This window comes from Rattus norvegicus, chromosome 7, assembly GCF_021556685.1.
Source record: "Rattus norvegicus strain SHRSP/BbbUtx chromosome 7, alternate assembly SHRSP_T2T, whole genome shotgun sequence".
Lineage (NCBI taxonomy): Eukaryota > Metazoa > Chordata > Mammalia > Rodentia > Muridae > Rattus > Rattus norvegicus.
Window position 1 is genome coordinate 118,669,624 of NC_141540.1, and position 23,068 is coordinate 118,692,691.

The 23,068-nt window shown below is 49.5% G+C and overlaps 2 long non-coding RNA genes across 4 annotated transcripts; one reads left to right on the plus strand and one right to left on the minus strand.

Moving 5' to 3' along the window:
* Positions 1 to 7,271: 7,271 nt before the first annotated feature.
* On the minus strand, positions 7,272 to 20,013 carry LOC148004867 (uncharacterized). 3 transcript variants are annotated; one of them, XR_015625736.1, is made up of 4 exons: positions 19,344 to 20,013; positions 13,960 to 14,170; positions 12,479 to 12,722; positions 7,272 to 8,411 (listed from the first exon to the last, which is right to left on the minus strand). It is a non-coding gene; the product is annotated as an uncharacterized LOC148004867 (long non-coding RNA). The 3 variants fall into 3 exon arrangements; XR_015625735.1 differs by lacking the exon at positions 7,272 to 8,411 and having other exon boundaries at positions 11,657 to 12,722; positions 13,960 to 14,071; positions 19,344 to 20,000; XR_015625737.1 differs by lacking the exon at positions 7,272 to 8,411 and having other exon boundaries at positions 11,657 to 12,722; positions 19,344 to 19,616.
* Positions 15,796 to 19,188, plus strand: LOC120093818 (uncharacterized). Its single transcript, XR_015625738.1, has 3 exons — positions 15,796 to 16,091; positions 16,251 to 16,359; positions 19,007 to 19,188. It is a non-coding gene; the product is annotated as an uncharacterized LOC120093818 (long non-coding RNA).
* Positions 20,014 to 23,068: the final 3,055 nt, after the last annotated feature.

Below are 23,068 nucleotides of genomic sequence, written 5' to 3' on the forward strand. Positions count from 1 at the left end.
GAGTGAGTGTGTGCGTATGAGTGAGTGTGCATGTGTGTGTGTAAATGTGTGTATGTGGGTGTATGAGAGTGAGTGAGTGTGTGTATGAGTGAATGGGTGAGTGTGAGTGTGTATGAGTGAATGTGTGTATGTGTGTGTGAGAGTATGAGTGTGTGATATGTGTGAGTATGAGTGAGTGTAAATGTGTGAGCAGGTGTGTGAGTGTGTGAGTGTGAGTATGTATATGCATGTGTGTGAATGTAAGTGTGTATGTGTGTGTATGAGTGAGTGTGAGTGTGTATGTGTGTGAGTGTGTATAAATGTGTGTGCAGGTGTGTGTGCATGAATGTAAGTGTGTATGTGTGTAAATGTGTGTGCATGAATGTAAGTGTGTATGTGTGTGTATGAGTGAGTGTGAGTGAGTGTGAGTGTGTGTGAGTGAGAGTATGTTTTCTAGATTTCCTCTGGTTAGCAATGATCCACAGGGATGGTGCTCAGCCTGCTTTAGCATCCTGTGGACTCTAGTTCCGCTCCACAGACTCTCCTACGCTATGGTCTGACTATCCTAGTAGTGAAAAAATATCAGCTCCTCTCCACAGCCCTGGAATTTAGTCACCATTGTCCCAGGCAGCTCAGAATGTGACACAGCCTACAGTCACACAGTCCAAGCAGCTTAAATGACACGCATGCAGTTCTTAGAACTCTGAAGGCAGACAACCCAGGTCAAGGAGCTGGCTAATTTAGTTCCTGAAGGAATGAAGTGAAGGCTTCCGTTTGCTTCTTGCTTTAACCTCACATGGCTGAGGGAAAGGTCACCTCTCTGGTGCCTCTCTAAAGAACACTAATTAATCCACAGGAGAGACTCTGCTTCAGTAAGTAAAACGGAATCAATCAGAGAAGACACCAGACATTAACCTCTAGCCTCCAGATGCATGTACACACACACACACACACACACACACACACACACACACGCATACATATAACCACTCCACACACCCATATAAGTGCAAAATTAAAAAAAATATACATTAATTTTTGCCTGCCTTGGTGAGATGGTTTCATGGTGTGGTGCTAATGTGGTCATTGGGGCTGTGTGTTTAACAGAGGCTGACCCACCTCAGAACAGCCCCAATGACCACATTGGCATGGTTTTCTTACTGTTGTCTGCCTGTGCTGGAAGCCGCTGTCAGAGGCTGGGGTTGGTTCACTTTGAAGAGATGTTTCCTCTGCACTCCCCTAGAAGGCTAGCTTAGACAGTGGTTTCCACTCCGTACCCCGAAGATGTTGCTGCTGGAGGAGAGAGCTGCATCCTGAACATCTCCTGAGCAAATGCTGAGTGTGCTGTATCCTGGTGGTGTTGATTAACGTGCTACACAAGTGTGTATACTGAGCAGATTACACACCAAAGTTCTCTGTACTATCAGTGTTGTACACTGCAGTCTTACAGATATCCAATGCATGTAAGCCACTTTCCCAGGAGACACACAGGGAAGTGTCCATGGGTGAAGGGTCAAAAAGCCTGTTTTGATGATGATAATAAGACTAATAATAAGAAGGGACAAAGGTAATGGGGACAAATGTCAGGCAATGATGACTCCAGGGCCCAATCTTTATTGTATTTTTTTTTTTTTGGTTCTTTTTTTCCGGTGGGGACCGAACCCAGGGCCTTGCGCTTCCTAGGTAAGCACTCTGCCACTGAGCTAAATCCCCAGCCCCTGTATTATTTTTTTGAATGCAAGTGAATATATTTTTTTTAAGACAGGTTTTCTCTGTGTAGCCCTGGCTGTCCTGGAACTTGCTGTAGACCAGGCTAGACTTGAACTCACAGAGATCAGTCTGCCTCTGCCTTCCAAGTGCTGGAATTAAAGGTGTGCACCGCCACTGCCCAGCTCTAAATGAAGATTTTTGAGAAAAGAGAAAAAGTAAGTTAGGGAGCTGAGAAAGAAACTTACATCCAAGCAGCAGGGCACAGGGGTCGAACAAAAGCTACTAAAGGGCAGGAAAATGGCTCAGGGTCTAAGAGCATTGGCTGCTTTTTCAGAGGACCTGGGTTCAGTTCCCAGGACCCACACGACTGCTCCCAACAGGCTGTAACTGTCCCTAGGAGATTAAATTCCCTCTTCTGCTGTCTATGAGTACCAGGCAAGCATGAGGTGCACACACATACATGCAGACCAAATACCCATGTACATTAAAAAATTACAAGTTCCTGCCCAGCGCAGGTTGTGCTTAAATTGCCCCTGTGCCAGTGAACAGACTAAGTGTGTGGACGAATATGCCCAGAGCCGGCCAGTGCGAGAGCCTTTCTGCAACACACAGGGGAGGCGGAATGGAGACTGCTGAGGAAGGAGGCGGTTTGAATGAGCACAGGACACTTACTGATGATTCTTTTCTCTGTCTATCTGTCTGTTTGTCCTTTTTTCTTTCTCTCTTTTTTTTTTTTGTGGGTCCTGGGGGTTGAACTCAGGTTGCCGTGTTTGTGCATCAAGTGCCTTTACCTGCTGGGCAATCTCTCTGCCTCCTGTTAAGCTTTTGTATTGAATGAATTATGCTTCTTTTTTTCCCTCGAGAGTTCTTCCCTACTGGATGGGAACATAGCTCAGTGTCAGAGTACTTAACCACTACCTATCATGTGCAAAACCATAGGTTCAATCCCCAGTGCCCTAAAAGTAGATAAAGAAATAAATGGATAAAAAACAAACAAGTGAAATTCTAGCTTTGTCTCAGTACTCTGGAGGCTGAGGTGAGAGGACTGCAAGTTCAAGGCCAATCTGAGACACTTAGGGAGATCTTTCCTCAATGACCACAACAACACAACCCATGAAGAAAAGGGCCAAGAAATCCGTCCCTGTCCCATGGTCCAGTCACAGAGTCTTTATTTTATATTATTTTTCCTCTAGGAGGCTACAGGGTTTGTCTTTCAGGTTTCTGCCTGGAATGGGTCTGTGCAATGTGAGGTAGGGAATCTGCTTCCGTTTTCCCCTCTGGATCCACACCTAGCAGGTTGACAAATACACCCAAGTTAGAGATCTGGTTGGGCTGTGACAAGCTGTGCAGGGGAGGGGTTACTCAAAAATTGAGCATGGTCCAGGGCTAGTGTCCCACCCCACACACTTGATCCAATAGTAGGTTTGATCAAGCAGGAGAGAACCCTTAGGTGAGGCTGCAGGGTGGGAAGAGGGACCTTATTAAGGAAAGGGATGTTTGGTAACCATGGTGATCTCACAGTGGTCCTATAGATACACAGCTGATGAGTTGAGCTTCTTTCCAAAGGAGGTCTGAAATCAGACTGGACAATGACTGGGGGCTGAGCAGGGACCCAAGCTCTCTTCTGCCAGCTCTCATTGAAGCCTAGCCTTGCCCTTGGCCCCACAAGCCTGCCTCCTCATGGCCCTGAGCACACTCAGACTTCTCAGAGGACCTCTCTCATCCCTGACCCCAGAACCACTGCATTAGCTGCAGCTAGGGGCAGAAAAGGATCTGACAAGAGGGCCCATCAGAGCAGGCAGCTTGCGGGGGGGGGGGGTGTCACTTCCTATAGGATCAAGTGCAGACATTAGTCCACAGCCCACTGCTGGGGTGACTGTTCCGCTCTGGCTCTGCTAAGGTGTGATCCAGGAGAACCGACTTCAACCCTAGTCGTCACCACAAGTGAGATTCTAACGATAGGCAGTTGCCGTGAGCTAGGTGAGTGGTGTCCGTCCAGGAGCAAAGTTCTTCATTCCCGCCAAGCTGCGTAGCTGAGCCTCGAAGCCACAGCATTTTCTCCCTCCACCCGCTTCTGTGCAGCGCACTCCTCTGCCTCAGCTGTGCAGAGCTCCCCTGTGCTGCAAGCCTCTTCTCCTGGGGTCTAGCTGGGTACACAGAGCCAATAACAGGCTGAGTTCTGTGGAGCCTTTAAACTGAATGCTCCAGAACTGGAAGAAGAGGAAAAATACCTGGATGCGGTACCCTTGGGATGAGGCAGGATGCAGGAGCGGGATAAAGCAGATGCTCCGACACCACCCTAAAGAGGATACTTCTCAACACACACACACACACACACACACACACACACACACACACGCACGCACACATGCTCATAACACACAACCGCATGCACACATGCACACGCTCACACACACACATACATACAAACACTCACATATGGTCCCGCACACGCATACACCCACGCACACACATACTTGCACGCACACTTGCACAGCTTGTTTCCTCTAAGGCTCCAAGAGAGCAGCCAATGCTGATTGCCTTCGAGCCTGCGGTCTGGGTTAGCAAATTTACTCCTCTTTTGATTACCGTCTGTGGCATTGGCATTCCTGGCAAACCTTGACCCGGTGCAGGCTTCCAGTGTTCTATGCAGGTGGGGGTTGGGGGAGCTCTGCCTCCCACTCCCTCTCAGCCTCAGCAGGCTCTGCTCTTCTCCCCATTGTTCAGGGAAAGCACAGAGGTTGAATAACCAACTCGAAGAAGACGCCTGCCAAGTAGGGAGGAGGTTGGGCTTTAAGGCAGGCCGTGGAGGTGGAGGTCCCCTTTAGCTAGCACAACGACACTGCCTCTCTTATTTTAATTTTACTAATTAATTAATTTATTCACTTTACTTCCTGATCGAAGCTTCCCTTCCCTCCTCTCCTCCCATACCTCTCCGTTTCGCCTCAGAGAAGGGGAAGCCTCCCGAGGATATCAGCCTGCCTTGGCATATCAAGTTCACCGCCTCTCTTTATATATTTAATAACCAACAGCCATTTTCTTTTTTTTTTTTTTTTTTTTTTTTTGGTTCTTTTTTTTCGGAGCTGGGGACCGAACCCAGGGCCTTGCGCTTCCTAGGCAAGTGCTCTACCACTGAGCTAAATCCCCAACCCCAACAGCCATTTTCTTACAGGGCATTTTTGGTTTCACTTCTTTATATGTGGTGTGTGTGTGTGTGTGTGTGTGTGTGTGTGTGTGTGTGTGTGTGTGGTGTCGATGTGTTTGTGTGTGTGTATGTGTGTTTGTGTATGTGTGGTGTGTGTATGTGTGATGTGTGTATGTGTGTGTGTATGTGTGTGTATGTGGTGTGTGTGTGGTGTGTATGTGTGTGTATGTGGTGTGTGTGTGTGGTGTGTGTATGTGGTGTGTGTGTGGTGTGTATGTGTGTGTATGTGGTGTGTGTGTGTGGTGTGTGTATGTGTGTGTATGTGTGGTGTGTGTATGTGTGTGTGTGTATGTGTGTGTGTGTGGTGTCTATGTGTTTGTGTGTGTGTATGTGTGTTTGTGTATGTGTGGTGTGTGTGTATGTGTGTGTGTGTGTATGTGTGGTGTGTGTGGTGTGTATGTGTGTGTATGTGGTGTGTGTGTGTGGTGTGTGTATGTGTGTGTATGTGTGGTGTGTATATGTGTGTGTGTGTATGTGTGTGTGTGGTGTCTATGTGTTTGTGTGTGTGTATGTGTGTTTGTGTATGTGTGGTGTGTGTGTGTGGTGTGTGTATGTGTGTGTGTGTATGTGGTGTGTGTGGTGTGTATGTGTGTGTGTGTGGTGTGTGTGTGGTGTGTATGTGTGTGTATGTGGTGTGTGTGTGTGTGTGTGTGTGTGTATGCGTGTGCAGGCTCATAAATAAAAGCAAAACCAACAAATGGCTCGTAATTAATGATCCCGTTGTTGAGAGTCTTATTGTCTTCTGCTAGTTTTCATCTCTCCCTTAGCATGGCTTGATGGGCGCCCAGGTGAGGGAGGAGTGTGACTTTGGCCGTCTGGAGACCATGCTCACCCAGGCCTGCACTGAGGACAATATGACCTTCCTCTCCCGGACTTCAGCTTCCATCTGCAGAGGTAGGACAATGCCAGAGCCCATAGGCTCTGTGGGCCTGCTGCACAAGGAGTCTCTGGTTCTCTCTGATCTATTTTTGCCTGATACCTCTCCCGGGGGCTTGTGGGCTGAGCTAATTTCTCTGGCTGGCCCTGATCCAGGCAGCTCAGGTGGAGAGTTCTAAGCTAATGAGGCCAAGGTCATGGGCCAGTTAGCATCCCTTGGAGAAAACTGGCTTTGCAGCCGGACTGCAGCTCTTGCCACCCATCTCTGGGCTGAGGCACAGGCAGGCAGCCGTGGAGGGAGGGAGGGAGGGAGGGAGGGAGGGAGGAGAGCAGAGCCAGCCTCTGCAAGTCACCATGTTCTGTAGGAGAATATCCAGGTCCCAGGTGCCCCTTCGACTTCAGGGTGGTGCATCCTGAAGTCACATCCATAACACCAGAGGGACTAGAGTATGGGAGGTGGGGGAGGGGAGAGGACCAGATGGCCCATTATATTCATCCCCTGACAGCCAGTCAAGCTGAGAAGAGGAGGGCCAGTCCTGCTTCTGAAAAACTAAAGCAGAGGACATGTCCATGTCACTGAGGCCCCCAAGGTCACCGTGGCAGGACTTGACTGCTGCTGGTGACAGACTTCATCTGTGAACACAGTCACTCCCTCAGCCTGGAGCCAGGGCTGAGAAATAGAACTTCCTCCTCGGTATCGATCCTGCCAGGAGGGTAGGGTTTGGAGGAAGTCTCTGCTTTCTTCTCTGTTGCCTTCCTGGCACCTAGACCAGCACCTGGAGTACATACAGTAGGCACTCAGTAACTATTGTTCCGGTCCATCCTGTCTCCATTGTCACGGGGAGAGGCTGCGACTGCATTTGAATGGATGCAGAATCACCAATGGGTTCTGCTGTGTTGTTTTCAAATATTTGTATTTCAATGAATCTGGGGAGCTCATTATTCGGAGAGAAATTATATGATGGCTCCAGAAAAAAAAGAATGGTTTCTTTGAGCGTGTGACACCGCGCCCTGAACTGAGCATTCTGCAAGTTTGGATTGTCTCATCCCAAACTTGCCAATTCAGCCCAGCATATGCATAGTATTTAATTATAGTTAATAGTTGTGAATTATGTTCTGACTGTAAGGCAGGCTGTGAGCTAAACACAGGCCATGCGCTGATTTGTTTAATTGTCATGGCAACCATATAAGACGGGTGCTACCCGGGGTCCACACCTTACAAGTGGAGAAACAAATGGATGGAAATGACATCATCTGCTTGCTCTCACCTGCATGTTGGGTTCAGGGTTTCCTATTCCAGTGCCCATTCTCCAAGTCATAGTCTCTGCATCTGTGTATAAGGCACTGTGAGTGAAAGATATCCCCCTGGGCTATCTGCAGCTCTGACCACGTGTATGATAGCTTGAGTGAGTCCCTGGATAACTGTGCTGAGTATAAAAAACTAGTCAGGGGGTTGGGGATTTAGCTCAGTGGTAGAGTGCTTGCCTAGCAAGCGCAAGACCCTGGGGTTCGGTCCCCAACTCCAAAAAAGAAAAACAAACAAACAAACAAAAAAACCCAACAAAAAAACTAGTCAGTTCCCAAGGTTACTTATACATCTCTCCCCTCTCTCCTGTCAACATCCTGGAAGGAAAAAGTATAGAAAAGATGGGGAGAATTAAGGTGAGGGAGAGTTAAGGAGGGGTTAGAGTTAAGGTGGGGGAAAGTTAAGGTGGGGGAGAGTTAAGGAGGGTGAGAGTTAAGGTGGGGTGGGAAGGGAACGGGTGTCGTTCTGTAGCTTTAGGTGAGGAGATGATGGCTGGGGTTAAAGCTGCTGGCTGCCAAACTCTTCTCAGTTCCATTCCTGGAACCCACGTGGTAGAAGGAAAGAACTGACTTGTGCAAACCGTCCTCTGTCCTCTGTGCCAATGATCATGCTTTCTCTCTTCCCTTTCCCCTTCCCCCTCCTCCTTCTTCTCCCTGTCCCACCCTCCACTTAACAAAGTGTGCACAGGCACAGGGTTCCAGAGCTGGGAAGGCAGACAGGAGGATCCCAGGGGCTAAATGGAGATCTGAGTAAAGAGGTCACACAGCTCGTCGGCTGTATCGTCTTATTCTCTGGTGTCTGTATCCATCCACCCACCACCTCCCTGATACAGCAAGAATGTGTTCTGTGCTCTCGCCCCCACTTGGCTCAGGTCTGGAGATGACACTGCGTTCTACCACGCAGAGCAGTGGTGACAGAGAAGGGAGGAAGGACAGTAGGGTATGGTATGGTGTGGGAATGCGGCACTGTAGGCTGCTAGGCCTCAAGGGAGAGGATGCCTGGGCAGGCCAGCCGAGTTTCCTCAGTCATGGCCACGCCTGAAGGTCTGGGACCATCCACTCTGCTATGCAACAAAATGCGTAATGCAAGCTGTTTCCCGGCTTGTTCAGACCAATTTCAAGTGACAGGCGAAATGATTCCTTTGAGTTTTTCTCAACCCTATGCTGCTGGCCGAGGCTTATCTGGCAAAGCACCTAATCAGAGGCGAAATGAGGCTTCCTGCACGTGCGTCCCGCGGTCCGTGCTTCTTCCCGCACGTGCGTGCGTCTCGCGGTCTGCGCTTCTGGACCGCCTTTCACATTCAATTCCTTCCTTGAGCTGACGTTCATGTTTCTCCTGTTAAAAAATAATTTCTCTAAAAAAACTATTTGCTTTTTTTTTTTTTTTTTTTTTGGAATGCCTCGTCCAGCTTTGTGTAAAGAGAATGATAGAAAGAAGGGTTTGAAACCGGAAGCTTCTGTAGTCAAATTGTAATCTCAGTACGCACTGAGCTACTGTCATGACCTCCGGCTATCCTCTGGCCTTAGCCTCTGAACCCTGCAATGAGATCACTGATACTAAACGGGATGATGGCACAAATCCAGAGGATGTGGAAAGGGGCTAATAAACCACCTGCTATCCCTGCTAAAAAGTCCAGCGCTGTCCCTGACGCAATCAAGCGATGCTCATTATTGTTAATAATTCTGGCAAATGTAAGGAGGCGCACACTGCACAGCATTCTGCAAGTAGCCCCATCACCATACGACTTTGTACCAGTCAGGAGGGTTAAGGGTATGGTGCTGTGACAAACAGCCCCAACAGAGCCCACGTTCATGCTACATGTCCATTATGGCTTGTCTGATTTCTCGGACCCAGGGTTATGGAGCGGCTAGTATCTACGACATCACAGAGTGTCATGATACAAGAGAAAATGCGGATCTATCAGCATTAAGTACTTGGCTTAGAAACACATCTTCCTTGGGCAGAGTTGGCTCTACAGAATTGTGTGACTATAAGTGTGTGTATTTGCGCATGTGCACACATGGAGGCCAGAGGTTAATATTGGGTATCTTTCTCTATCTCTCTCTCTTTTTTTTTTTTTTGGAGACAGGGTCTCTCAGTAAGTGTGGAGCTCACCTACTTCACTGGACTGTCTGGCCAATGTGCCCCAGGGATCTGTATGTCTGTACCTCCCTAGCACTGGGATTTCAGGTGGACAGCTTTTTATATAGGCGCTGAGGATTCGAACTCAGGTCCTTATGCCTTTGCTGCAAACACTTCTCATTCTGAGCCAGCTCCACAGCCTCTACTTGTCAATTCTTACACGATGTCAAGAAGCCAGCAAGAATAAATCCTACCAGATTCAGAAAGGAGGAGGGCTGGAAGGATGAGGCCAGCGGTCCTAGCAGCTACCATGATGGTTTTGAAAACTGCTGCCTAGGCCTCTGGGTACCTATCTCAGACGGGCCTGAGCCCAAACAGCCCGGGGATTCTCTCTCTCTCTCTCTCTTTAATTCTCCTCCAGGTACAGCAGTTGTTGCTGATGGAAGCAGGGAAATGGATTGTCCACACTGGTGGGGAAGCCTCACAGAAACCCGCGTTTTCCTGGCCCTTCCATGTACACAACGGCCACTCGCACTCGGTTGGATTCCAGAACCTAGTCAATTCTTTCTGGTGTGTTTTCAATTTAGGGCCTCCCCCTTCTTCCTGACCACGGCCCCTCACAGCTCCTCGGGCTTTGTACAGCTCCCATTACTGCTGACGTGGGCAGCTGCTCCTCTGTGGGTGCTGGCTTCCAGGTCCCCAGGTCTGCAGAGGGGCAGTTCCAACTGAGGTCGAATGTGCTGACAGTGCCACCTGCTGTCCTTACTGAAGCTGCCGGCTGTACACTGGCTTCCATTGTCCTAGATCCCACACAGCTTTGGCCAGAGGGTCCAGGGAGGGCCCTGTACTGTACTGTCCTGTACTGCTAGGGGCTGACCCCGTGGTTGGCTCACTGTTCTTTCAGACCCCTGCAGATCATGCTTACGTTCTGGACTTCTCCCTGGCCATCCTTTTGGGATGCAGCCTGCTGCCCAGAGCACCCTTGGCTCTATTTCCCTTTGTTAATCTTCAAGGCAACAAGGCTCCAGCATCACTCCTGAGGGAGCTGTCTTTGGCTCTTTGAATGAAGTCCGGCCCCCTGCCAGAGTTCTACTCACTTTGTGTTGAGTGACTGGTAATCATGGAAGCTATGGCAGAAGGACCACCATCCAAAAGCATTCTCAAGGGGCAAGTGATGCCTGCGGATTGGCTGCCCACACTGTGACCTTTCTGAGAGATGCAAACTAGCTCAGCTTGCTGGCCTTTCAGTGAGAGACCTCTAGGTTTCTTTTGTCTTAATCGCCTGCTGGAGGTGGCCCTGAGAGGGATCCTTTATTCTCTCATCGACCTTCTAGTACAGAAGTCCCAGCATCCTTCAGTAGCTCAATGAACAGATCCTAGATTGGAGTGCAGGCTGTTACCTCAGAGGGGTCACCTGAATGCCCTGCACTTTGGGCCCCCATTTGCCATTAGATAGTGGCCACTTCCTTTAAGGGTCCTGTGGAGATGGCTGGGCGGGAGGCAGTGCTCTCCCACTCTGGCCCTGGGATCAGCGAGCATCTGAGGATCTGGGTTCCCGGCGTCCAGCCAGCTGTGCACTCTCTAGCATCCAGGAGACAAGAGACTGAAAGGGAAACTGAAACCACACAGGAGGAAGTGGTTGCATCCTGAGCGTCAGCCCCACCCTGGGCCACTTCCAGTCTCACCACTACTCTCCAGATTCCAGCCGTGCTAGGGACCTGCTGGAGGCTCTATGGTGACTCGGCTACATATTTTCCTTTGGTACTGGCACCCCACCCCCCTTGACCTTTGTTCATTCTCTAGTCTCACATCCTGCAGACCCCGGGCCCCACCTCAGCCGGCTCTGAGTCCGGATGTAGAGTGTAACAAGTGCTCCAGAATATGGCCCGATGGTTGTTTTGTTTAATCTGATTTTGCTTTTATCCCCAAACCTCTAATATAACATTGCCACAGGGAGAGGGCTGGAGAGATGGCTCAGCAGTTAAAAGCACTGGCTGCTCTTCCAGAGGCCCTGGGTTCAATTCCCAGACTCCATGTGACAGCTCACAACTGTCTACAGCTCCAGTTCCAGGGGGCCGTTACTGTCTCACACACATACACACAGGCAAAACACAAGTGCACATAAAAATAAATAAATCTTAGAAGTTAAAAAGAGAGTGGGTTGGGGATTTAGCTCAGCGGTAGAGCGCTTGCCTAGCGAGCACAAGGCCCTGGGTTCGGTCCCCAGCTCCGAAAAAAAAGAAAAAAGAAAAAAAAAAAGAAAAAAAAGTTAAAAAGAGAAAGAAGGTTGTCATAGAAGACGGTGGGTACAATTCAGACTCCCCAGATGGGAGTTAAGTTCTGAGACATATCTGGGGCAAGTTTTCACACAGACATCTGTGTAGACCCAGTGCCTTTTCCTTCTCTGTTCTCTTGCTTTTCAAGGATTCAGTGACTAGGGATCAGCTGAGATCCGAAAATTAATAAATGGAAAATTCCCGAAATAACATAGCTGTGACTGAACGTTTCTTTAAATTTTATTTTTTTCACTTTTTTTTTAAAGATTTATTTATTTATTTATTTTATATATGTGAGTACACTGTAGCCGTCTTCAGATACACCAGAAGAGGGCATCAGGTCTTATTACAGATGGTTGTGAGCCACCATGTGGTTGCTGGGATTTGAACTCAGGACCTCTGGGAGAGCAGTCAGTGCTCTTAACCCCTGAGCCATCTCTCCAGCCCTAAATTTTATTTTTTTAAGTACTTATTTTTATTTTATGTGAATGGGTGTTTTGCCTGCACGTATGCATATGCAATATGGACATGCCTGGTGCTCACAGAGGCCAGAAGAAGGCTCCCCATTCTCTGGAACTGAAGTGACAGGTGGTCGTTGAGTGTTGGTGTTCTGTCTAAGCTCCGCCCCCACAGCTACCTGGCATCAGCCAGGTAGGTATGCTCCGCCCCACAGTTGCCTGGCAACAGCCAGCTGTGCCTGACACTATAAAAGGAGCTGCTTGGCCCCTCCTCCCTCCCTTCTCCCCTCGTGCTCTTTGCTCTTCTCTGTTCTTGCCCCTATCCCCCCTCCACGTTCCCATGGCCGCCGCCTTCCCTCTCTTCGACTCTTCTCTCATTAAAACCCCTCCACGTGGCACCATGTTTGGGTGTCTTCTGTTGGGGCACACGGGCCGAGATCTAAATCCTAACAGTGAGCTGCCACGCGGTGCTGGGAATTGAACCCTAGTCCTTTGGTGTTAACCACGAAGCCCCCTCCGCAGCTCCACTGAAGAGCTTTGAGGCAATGGGAAGCACAGGTGAGGAAGAAATGAAGCCATCGCTTACACTGTCCAGTTGGTGCTTAATCAAGAACGCTGCCTGCTGCATCTGACTTCAATTCTGATGAAAAGTAGTTCCTATTCAAGTCAGAGATTCCCCAGAACACCCTCAGGGAAGACTCGAGGATTGGAGTTCGAGGTAGAGGAGTTAATTGGTTGTGATGTCCGAGGAAACAGCCGGAGGCCCAGATGACCCCTCGAGATCATTGCTGTGTGCCAGGCATGGTGGTGCATGCCTTTGATCCCAGCGCCTGGGGAGCAGGGACAGGAGGATCTCTGTGAGTTCGAGGCCAGTCCATGTCAACAGCACACATTCGCTCAGGGCTCATGCAGGGCTCTCTCCTCTCCCTATACCAAGTGTAATAGACCCTGGGAGAACTGGTATCTCGGAAGAGGAATTAGAATGTGGAAAAAAATTTAAAGAAATAATGGCCAGAGCCTTTTCAATTTTGGTGAAAGGGATGAATGCATACATATAAGAGGTTCTGTGAATCCCAGAGTCAACATCATAGCAAACCTGCTGGAAATCGAAACTACATATTGAAAATCATCCCGAGAACACATTACATATATGTTGCATATGTGTTACATGCATGTTACATACATGCTGATACACATACAACAGGGATGCTCAGGTAAGAAGCTTTGTGAGGCAAGTGTGTGACTACTATAGGCTGTTTCTACATCCATTTGTTTGTTTTGCTTTTGTTTTTTATCTGGACCAGCTGCCTCTGTCTCCCCAGTGCTGTGCCACCATGCCCAGCCCTCAGCATCTATTTTTTAATTAATTAATTTATGTATACAAGTATATGAGTCCTCTGCCTGCATGTTTGTCTGCAGAAGAGGGTGTCAGATCCCCTTACTACAGATGATAGTGAGCCACCATGTGATTGCTGGGATTTGAACCCAGGACCTCTGAAGAGCAGTCAATGCTCTTAACCGCTGAGCCATCTCTCCAGCTTCCTCAGCAACTATTTTTAAATAGAAGTTTGATTTTTCTCTTGCTAGAAGCAGAGAGGCATCACCTCTGACATAGTTTCCGATCTATATTTCACAGGAAACATGCTTGCATTACTCTGTGCACCAAATAAAGGGGTAGACTTGTGGGTCCCGATACTCTTCAGACCATATTCCTCCTCCTTCCCTCCCCCACTCCCTCCCTTCCCCCTCCTCCCTCTCCCCTCCTCCCTCCCTTCCTCCTCCTCCCTCTCCCCTTCTCCCTCTTCCCTCCTCCCCCTTCCTTCCCCTCTCCCTCTGGCGCTCTCCTCCCTCCCCTCCTCCTCTCCCCCTTCATCCACCAGGCATGCTGGGTACCCCCTGGGGCCTGCAGACACCACAAATTCTCACCCCTTCCTATTGACACTGTGCCACCGAAGCTGTGCTGACTGTAACCCCTGACACCAAGGGCACATCAAAGGGACCCATGTGGGGGACCCTGCAGGTATTCTTCTGTCTGGGTCTATGATGGCTGCAGGGGACTGGACCCACCTGCTGAGTTGACGGAGCACACGCAGAGTGAGCCATTCAAAACCCTAGGGAAGCTAGAAGACACTGGCTCAGCATCATTAGCCGGTTGGGGAAAGCCTGTCAGCTCAAAATCCTAAACGAAATGAAAACAGGTGATGTGGGCAGTTGGTCGAGTGGTAGACACCCAGCAGTGCACACACCGGACAGACAGCATGGCTCTTAGTCTCAGCACCTGGGAGACAGAGGCAGGAAAATCAGGAGTTCAAGGCGGGCCTCAGCTACGTGGTTAGGTCAAGGCTAGCTACAGGAGAGCCTGTCTTACGTGAACAAACGAAACCCTGACGACAATGGGATTTCTGGATGAAGGAGAGTTAGACATCCAGAGGGGCTGGAGAACTGCTCATCAGTCTAACTGCCCTTGCAGAGAGGACCTGGGTTTAGTTCCCAGCACCCATACGACGGGTGGCTCACAAACATTTGCAACCACAGTCCAGGGGTTCTGACCTCCTCTGGCACCAGACAAAGCATTCATGAGCATGAAAGCAAGGGATGGAGGGACAGAGGGAAGGAAGGAGGGAGGGAGAACAAAGAAATCATCATCTTTAGAAATGAATGCCTGTTGGCAGAAACAAACCCCTCAGGCCAAAGTCAAATGACACCAACAGGAGAATCATTTCTCCAGAATCAGGCAGACATCAGAAATTATAAATATACCATGCGACTATAATCCCTCCCACAGGGGAAGCTAAGGCAGGACTTGTGGATTCAAGGTCAGCCTGGGCTACCCTGCAAGGGTACCCTGTTACCAAAAGGGAAAAAAGAAATTATTAGTAACGGAAGGACTACACTTTCTTTCTTTCTAAAATATGCATTGCTTGGGGCTCAAGCAGTTCAGAGCCCTCGTTGCTCTTGCAGAGGACCTGGGTTCAGTTTCCAGAGCCCACATGGCGGCTCACAACCATCTGTGACTCCAGTTCCAGGAGACACTCTTCTGGCTTTCTCTGGCACCAGGAAGGCATGTGGTGCACATACATATGTGCAGGCAAAACATCCATAGCACATGAAATTTTAAAAAAAGAAAGAATTCTAAAATGCACGTTACATTGACACAAAAGGCGACATTCTCGTGAGGTTTATGTTACAGGCACGCCCGGCAACAAGAACCTGAAGGGTGGAGGGTGGTGGACTTAGCTTCGAAGCTGCAAGGCCCCTGTGCTCGCCAGGACTGGTAAATAGGAACTACCAAGTGGGAAACAGCTCAGAGGAACACCTGTGGGATGATGGGAGTCTAGAGGGGCATCGGCCACACTGAGGGGCCGGGCAGATCCCTGCAAGAACTCGCCCCCTGCTGTGTGTGCTATGAAGAGCAAAAGGGGCCAGATGTGCGAGGTGGGGTTGTGGTGGGGGCATCCAGAGAAGAATGAAAGCGAACGTGGGCGGTGTGGGGGGTGGGGTCAGAACTTAAATGCTGTCGGAGCTCAGGAGGGAGCAGGGACAGAAAGAGGAGGATCATGGGTAAGGCCTGTGTGAAAGCCTGTGTCTACCGTCTTTGTGTCTGTGTGCGTCCCATCTTGCCTTGGAGCTCCAAAGAGGAAAAGACTCTGCCTGACTCATCTTTATCTTCTCGAGCCTTGAAAGTACCCACTACTACCTCGGAAGGTTTGTTGGGCGGATAGATAGGTAGATGAATGACTGAGTGAATAAACGAGTGAGTGAATGAATGAAGTGTCTCTACCTCTCTTCTGTAGTCTTCTTGCCAATTCATACACTCTCTAAGGTATTTGGGTGGTGGTGGTGGGGTGACGCTTTCTTCGGGTCCTTTGTGTCACTTGCTACATCTCAGCTTTGTGACCTTGGAGTCAGCCGTGCTGGTGGGTGAGAAGCAGATCCCAAGTGGACCTTTTAAATATTCATGGCTCAGAAGCCATCCCAGCTGGACCTTTTAAATATTCATGAGAGCGAGGCTCTGGCAGGCCGGATGGATATGAGCAGAATTCGGAAAGGCCTCGTGCAGTGGACGTGCTGAATTAAAAATGAAGCTGGGGTGGTCTGTCCGAGGGGTGCGATTGAAGTTAGGAGACCCTCGCAACCTTCCTCTACTCCTCCACAGAGCCTCGTGCCCTTGGACAGTCAATTTCAGGCTCCGGGAAATGGCGAGTAACTCTGGTGGCAGCTGGATCATTCCTCCTTACAGCCCCTGTTCACATGTCATCACCGTGGGGCCCTTCTCCTTCTCCAACCTGGGCAGGCGCTGGCATGGTTTTCTGGGTCACAGCACCTCTGATTTAGTCCTTGGCTGTTTTCCCTTGTAGAGACCACCATCCTGAGAGACATCGAACCAAGAAGCATGGATCTCCAGAAGTTCTCATTGTGGAAAAAATACGGCACCTCCACCCCCTTCACAGAGTGGTTGACTCATAGGTGAGGTCTCCTCCCACCAGCCAACATCTAATTTAGGTTTGAACTCCACCCATGGTTCCCTTGTCTGAACTTTTTGAATGTGTCTTTCCTGGACCTTTTTTTCTTGGTGTGTGTGTGTGTGTATGTGTGAGCACACGTGTGCGTACATGTGTGTGTGTACATGTATATGTGTATGTGTACATGTGTGTGTGTGTATGTGTACATGCAGAAGGTAGAGATCAGCCTTGGGTGTTGTCTCTCAGGGGCTGTCCACATGGAATTTTTAGACATAGGTCTCTCATTGGCCTGGAGATGACCCATGGTAGGCTAGGTTGACTGGCCAGCAAGCTCCAGAGCGCCTGTTCCTGTCTCCCCAGCTCTGGGATTACAGACATCTGCTACCACAACTGGCTTTTTTTTTTTTTTTTATTACTAAATTTTTTAAAACTCTGGGTGTTGAGGATTGAACTTGGGCCCTCATAACTGTAGCAAGCACTACCTCCTGACTCATGTTGTCTTTTCGGTCCCATCTCTGCATCCTCCGGCTCCTAAAAGATGGCCTGTTCCTTCTTATCTCCCTGAGTCTCCCGCACTCATGAACGGAGTCTTCTGAAAGCTCCGCCCTTATCTGCCCAGATCTTAGCTGTTCACCTGTGTTGTTACATAGCTTCTGTCACCTTTAGAAAGTGCCTCTTGCTCATTTCCTGCATCTCAGCTCCTTACCGCCTTGTGGACATTCCCCTCTGCCTCTTACTGGGAGGCAGAAGTGCCCCTCTGCTTCCTATTGGGAGGTGGAAGTGACCCTCTGCTTCCGATTGGGAGGCGGAAGTGCTCCTCTGCCTCCTACAGGGAGCCGGAAGTGCCCCTCTGCCTCCTACAGGGAGCCGGAAGTGCCCCTCTGCCTCCTACAGGGAGCCGGAAGTGCCCTTCTGCCTCCTTCAGGGAGATGGAAGTGCCCCTCTGTCTCTTGGATCTTGCACTTCGCTGAAGCTCCATCCGATTTACACATTTGACTTTTCTGATCTTTGCTGAGGAGCAGCTGGAGGCAGCCGCTGGAGTTGCCCAGTCCACTTGGCCTTTACACTACAGCCTTCCTTCTCGGAAGATCCATCCATTTCCCCTCTCAGTTAAAGTGCTACCCTCCAAGTCCCCAGATGAGTCGGACCTAGCATTTCGACAGCAACTCTAAAGTTTCTGAGTAAACCCCGCATCTCCCTGCTCCCCTGAGCAACTGGATAGAGGTCTTTTAAATTGGTCTTAGTTGCTGGGACTTAAAAATCCACCTGGAAGATTTCACTATTTCAAGGGTGATGGGACAGGACAGAGCTCGGATGAGTAGGACTCTGGTCCCCTTTGCTGTTTACTGTAGTTGCTGGGAGCTGCCACCCAGGGGCTGAGGCCAACATAGCAAACCCCCAGAGATCCCTGCCGAGGTCCGTGCTGGGCAAAGGGTGGCTCACTAGTCCATGGTCATCCATCTGAGAGGTGGGCCTCATTCTAGTTCCTTCTCAGAGAAGACAAAGGACAGAATCTGGGGAAGCGGGTAGAAGGGGAGTGGAGAGCGATCTATGTCCAGGGTCCCAGTTTGCTCTCTGTGACCAGAGAAAGCTTCTTGGGGAGGAAAGGGCTTACTGGGCTCACATATCTCAATCATAGTCCCTCCTAAGGGGGAGCCATGGCACAAACTCAAGGCAGGAACTTGAAGGCAGGAGCTGATGTAGACGCCGTGGCTGGCTCCCATGGCTTGCTCAGCCTGCTTTCTTATAGAACGCAGGACCACTTGCCTAGGACCACAGTGAGGTGATCCCTGCCACATTAGTCACTAATGGTGAAAATTCCCCAGACGCTTGCCTATGGACCAATTTGACAGAGGCAGTTCTCCAACTGAAGTCCTCTCTTCCCAGATAATCCTGGCTTGTGTCAAGCTGACAACAGACAGACAGACAGACAGACAGACAGACAGACAGACAGACAAACCAGGATACCCAGCAATTCCCAGTGCTAACAGCTGAAGGCCCTGAACCTCATACCTGAGTGGTCCCTCATTCTCAAACACGGTCAAGAGATTTTAAAATTATTTATGCATTTATGTTTTTAGCCAGTGTACTACTAATAGATTCCATAGATCCCATTTTGGCATTTTCAAACGTAATTTGTTTTTATTAAGCTCCTCCTTCTTCCCGTTACCCCCACTCACTCTTTTTTTTTAAAGATTTATTTATTATTTAATGTATATGCATACACTGTAGCTGTCTTCAGACACAGCAGAAGAGGGCATCAGTCCCACTATAGATGGTTGTGAGCCACCATGTGGTTGCTGGGAATTGAACTCAAGTCCTATGGAAGAGCAATCAGTGCTCTTAACCTCTGAGCCATCTCTCCAGCCCACCCCCACTCACTCTTAAACCTTTCCACCTCTTTCCTGTTTTAATGTCACAGGCATTCTACCCCCCCCCCCCCCAGGAAAAACAGTCCCTGCTCATGGTATCCTTTCTAGTTTTCACGAGCTGTACTCACATTCATATCTGTACATGCACATACATGTACATAGCTACGCATGTACACACATGCGCACACACATGTATTAATAACTAGGATTTGACTATGAAAGACAACATGTGGTATTTGTCTTCCCGAGACTGAATTACCTCACTATAATAATTTCCAGATCCATCCGTTTTCCTGGAACTTTAAAAATAGAACCATCATATGACCCAGATATTCCACTCCCCGGCATGTACCCAGAGGACTCCATACCCTGCCACCGGGATGCTTTGCTGCTCTCTCTATTCACAGAAGTTGGGGAATAGAAGCAACCCAGATGCTCAACAACCGACGAATTGAAAGTGAGATGTAGCGTGTGTGTACACATGCGCGCGCAAGCACACGCACACACTCATACACATGGGATTTTATGCAGTAGCAGAGGTCTCACTGGTGTTTCCAGTGTGGGTCTGTAACAGAATTGAAAAAGTTAAGGAAGGAGAAACAACCATTACACTTACTAACACCTCCGGAAGCCTGAATGACAGAAGTACCTTTCCAAGCATAGCCTCTGAGAGCCGAACAGAGCGGCCTCTTTCCATCAGCCTCAAACCTTTGCCTTGTCTCAGTATCCACAGCTGCAGTCCCCACGTGAAGGCTGGTGTCCCCACATTGTCCCGTGGTCTCATTGCCTGGTCTGGGTGTGTGCGTGCGTCTTCTCAGCACACAAGTTACTCCCATGCAGGGAGGGAGGCTCCAAATACAGCCATGCTCCCTAAATTCTGTCCTGCACTGTCCTTGGTCTTGGGCATCTTGTGGCAATCAACACAGAGGACGAAATGAGATCAGTGTTAGGGAGCTTCAGCGGGGGCCGCTGGTGGAGATCTGTACCCCACTCTTGTGGAGGCTGAGGCAGGAGATTATGCACTCAAGACCCCTTCTTAAAATAGAGATAGGGATGGGGATGGGGGATAGAGAGAGAAGAAAGGAAGGAAGGAAGGAAGGAAGGAAGGAAGGGAGGGAGGGAGGGAGGGAGGGAGGGAGGGAGGGAGGGACTGAAGACAGTTCCGTAAGTTACTGTCTCCAGCCCAGTACAGAAACCCTTTGGTGTTTGGTCCTGCAGCAGAAACCGGCCTTGGAGCTTGGTGAGGCTTTCCCTGTGTCTCCTGGTATCATATATGGTTTTCTCCATGAAGCCATGTGGTAACCAGTTTATTCCGCCAGCTCCTCCTCCACCCGCCTTCTGCCAGATGCTAGCAGGGGAAAACTGAACCAGGAGGCTGGGGGTGGGGGTGGGGTGGAAGCAGGGAGGAATTGGGAAGAGCGGGCAGAGAAGCTAGAAGTCCTTGATACAGAAGAGCAAGGCTTTGTGAGAGCGTTAGGAGGAAGCAGGAGCTTCGGAGGCTCGGTCGTCTTGCTCGGACAGTGAATACAGCCACACAGCCGGCCCAGAGGCCGGCAGCTCCCGTCCCGTGCCAGGACTTGACAAAGGCAGAACCAGAGGGAGGAATGTCGGATTTCTCAACTAGTACATGGGGATGAAGAGGAAGCCCTCAAAAAGGTTCAGGTTTGCTGCCTGCCTTCTCAATTCATCATCCTGTAGTAGACTACGATGTCTACTGTGTCTTTGAGCTACGGGTCATGGCTCTAAAACCCCTTAAGGGTAATGGAATCTCTCCCTAGGAAACAAGGAAATCCTTAGAGGGAGAAGGCTGTGGAGCGAAGGCCTGGAGGGAGGCTCAGCCCTGCCGCGGAGAATCCTGGTCCCCCTGGGGACCTGCTTGAGCCAAAGCGTCTTTTAAGAAGTGTGTGGGCACCCTCGTGTGGACGCTTTGTTAGTACTATGCGCTTGCTTTCTAGCTCATTTTATTCCTGAGCGAAGTGTTTTCTAAGTCTGGTGGCGCTATTTTAGGAGACAGAACCTTTCCGGAGGTGGTCCTGGCTGACAGAGGCAAGTCACCTGGGTGGACCTTTGGAGGTTATCCCTGCCCCTTCCTTCTGGGCTGCAGTTTCGCTCTAATGTTTCATTCCTTTGGCTTCTCTAACTTCCTGGTGTCGCCCTTTCACTCCCACAGCTTCCCTCGTGCCCCCTCATGGGCTGTCGGAAAGAATCTGACTCTGTTACACATTCTGCGACATTGGAAGTCCCCATGCTCCTAACTCTTGTGTTTTCTGTGTGTGCAAAACCAACATGATAATGGTTGATATGCAGCTGGGTTTCCTTAAACCATGGCTGCACTGACCTCTGGGCAACTTCCCACAGCAAGTGAATCTTTTAGGTGGCCCTGGGGAAGCAATGTGTAGTAAGGCTGCGGGGCAAAGGTGCTGTTCATACGTTCACACAGGTGTGCAGTTACCTTCCTTCTTTAAAATGCAGTCTCCCAGGGCAAGCGGGGGGAAATCTGTTTTCAATAACAATACAAAGTCATTTAGTCATTGTACAGCCCAATCTTAACTCTCAACCTCCCAGCTAGCTACAATAGGCTTGCTTGTGCCACTAGGCCTGGCTAGGACATGCACAGTTTTTTGTTTTTTTTTTTGTTTGTTTTTTGTTTGTTTTTTTTTTTTTGTTTTTTTTTCTTTCTTTCTTTTTTTTCTTTTTGGACTTCATTATTCAGTTTGGTACAGATTGGTTATAAAAGAATTTCCAAAGGCAGGTTGAAGAGATGGCTCAATGGTTCAGAGAATCTAGCTTCCACTCCTAGCACCCACACAGCGGCAGTTCACAACCATGTGTAATTCCAGTTCCAGGGGATCTGATGTGTCCAATGGCACTAGGCAAGGGTGGCATATATCTAGGCAAAACACCCATACATATAAAATTAAATTAATTAGAAAGACCAGGCATGGTGGAGCATGCCTTTAATCCTAGCACTCGGGAGGCAGAGGCAGAGGCAGAGGCAGAGGCAGAGGCAGGTAGAGCTTTGTGAGTTCGAGGCCAGCCTGGTCTACATAGTGAGTTCCAGGACACCCTAGGGTGTTAAGACAGAGAAACCCTGTCTCGAAACAAACGAAACCGAACAGAACAGAACCAAACCGAACAGAACCAAACAAAACCAAATAAAACCAACAAAAATCAAAAAGAAGAAAGAAATTAGAAAAAAAATTTCAATAGGGATATCTGAAGGAATTTGTTGAATCCCAATTCTGATCAAAAAGTCTAAGGCCTCTTTGGACGTGTAGCCTTTGATAGAGGAAATTACACTACTCTAGGAACATCTGGGCCCAGGCTCTTTTTCTGTGCAGTCAGACGACAAAGACTGGAAACCAGGACTCCAACCCCTAACCACGGGAAAAATGCAGACTAGAAAGGCCAGCGACTCCATAGAAGCAGCGTTGGAGCGCCCCCGTGTGGACAAGATGTGCGTGAGCGGCATCCAAAGTTGATCAATAAGGGGAGGCCATACTGTTGCTGTGCTGGTCCTCAGCTGACAGTGTTAGCTCCTGCAACTGTGGCTCTGACTGTGCTGAGAATGGACCCTGCAACGCGCGACCGAAGGCAGGGCACTGCCCCGTGACTCCAAAAGCCAGACAGGCTTTGTACGAACTAGAAAGAGAAGGGGAGAAAATGAGATGGGGAGCAAGAACAAGGAAGAAGGGGTTGGGGATTTAGCTCAGTGGTAGAGCGCTTGCCTAGGAAGCGAAAGGCCCTGGGTTCGGTCCCCAGCTCCGAAAAGAAAGCACACACACACAAAAAAAATAGAACAAGGAAGAAAACGGCAAGAGGCAGGGAAAGCAGAAACGAAGGGAGAAGGGAGGAGAAAATGCCTCGAGGGCTACAGGACTGTTAGAGTTAGGTTCCCAGGGAGTTTGGTTCCTAGGGACTTCCACCACCCTGTGTTCTTGCCTGGGCACGGGGGGGGGGGGGGTGTCACTCTATTTTGGTGTGAGGAATAAATGATTAAGTAGGAACCCTGTTGAATAGGATGAATAGGTCCTGATCCCTCTAGGGAAGGAGAACGTCTGAGAGACCTCTCCTCAGAGGTAGTCTATGGCCAAAAGAAAAGTGTGGGCAGTGAGTACTGTGTTGAATAGCAGGACTGGAGAAGGAATATGAAGGGAGCTTGGCTGAGGGTGCTTGTGGTCCGTCTGTCTTGGTCCCGCTCCAGCTGACCCTTGTCCACACCTGGACACAGGCCCTCCAAGCAAAATCAATCCTCTGCTTAGCGATAGGGAAGGAATGCTCCTGTGTTCACCCCAGCCAGACATGTGTGAACTTTACCCTATGTGACCTGAGGTGACAGAA